This window comes from Pteropus vampyrus, unplaced genomic scaffold, assembly GCF_000151845.1.
Source record: "Pteropus vampyrus isolate Shadow unplaced genomic scaffold, Pvam_2.0 Scaffold935, whole genome shotgun sequence".
Lineage (NCBI taxonomy): Eukaryota > Metazoa > Chordata > Mammalia > Chiroptera > Pteropodidae > Pteropus > Pteropus vampyrus.
Genome location: NW_011889716.1, coordinates 5826 through 7160, shown reverse-complemented (window position 1 = coordinate 7160; position 1335 = coordinate 5826).

Here is a 1335-nt window from a genome sequence, read left to right as displayed (position 1 = left end):
AGAGAAGGTGACCCCGCATGAGGGGGCCATCGGGGCTGCGCCCTCCCACCTCAGCCTTCGCCTGCCCTCGAGTCCCGGGGGCCTGGCGGAGCCTCGCCCACCAGCCTGGGTTTTACCCGTGAGGTCCCTCCTTTGGGGGTTCCCGGTGTCAGTGCTCTCTGGACGCTTATGACTCCCAAATGTCTTTGGCGCCCAGGCCCCACCCTGCTGGGTCCCTCAGGAGTCTTCCTTGCCCCTTTACCCTTGGAGGTGACTCTTCGCAGAAGCTCCCAGCGGGCAGCCATCCCAGACCCAGGCTCATTACCCCTGCCCCTCCCCAGTCCCTGGCTAGAGCGGGCCCCTCTCGCACATAGCAGCCACGTGGGCAGCTGGTCAAGGTCATCTCGGCTGTATTAGGCCATTTCTGTCGCTGGTGGGACCCAAGAAACCTCATCCAAAAGCAGGAGGAGGGGCCAGCTGCCTGCACGACACCTGAAATGGCCGAGGGAACCTCGGATTCAACACGTCCAAGGTGGATGCCAGCTTCTCCCACCCTGCCCTTCCCCCACCCTGCTCTGGCACCACGCCCCTCCCCTCAGCGAGGGCACCCAGCCCCCAACCTCAGAGGTGCCCGGGGCCCCCATCTCTTGTGCCCATGCCCAGTCGGCCTCGAGTCCCACTGGGCGCTTGGGTCGAGAAGAGGAGGGTGCAGGGACCACTGACCGCTGCCCTGTGGGCACCGCCCAGGCCCCCCAGCTTGTAGACCCAGGCCCGCCTGAGGATAAAGCAGGGCATTCTTCTCTCACGAGGCCCACGGGGACTTAGGGGCTGGGGTCAGAGTGGTTCTGTGAACCATGTGCCGGACAGCGGGAGGAACACCCCAGCCCGCTACTGCCCTCGGGGTCACCGCTTCTCCTCCTGGGACCGCAGCCCCTGCCGCCCAGCCGCCAGACCAGAAGCCCAGGACAGCGGCCAGCCCGCCGGGTCCATCTCCACCCCTCCCGTGCTGTTGGCCACCTCGCCGAGGCGGAGAGAGTCACCCGGAGAGTGTGTCCCCGGTGGGCCGGCTCCGCAGCTCAGTGCAGGAAGGAGACACCCTGCCATGGGCTGAGGTTTGGTGATGGTCTCCCCCCCCACCCCCTGCCCACGTGCCCCGGGCTCCCCCAGGCGGCCTTGATCTTCAAGAGACCACAATGAAGCCAGCAAAGCCATCCTCGGTCGTTAACGAGGGCCATCTTTCCCACGGGTTAACCGGCAGACTGTAGCCCCAGGCATGAGGTCAACACCTATGTCCCACGGTCCCAGCAGATGGCGGAGCATAACCACCATCTCCTAACCTGGCCCTGCATCCCAGGG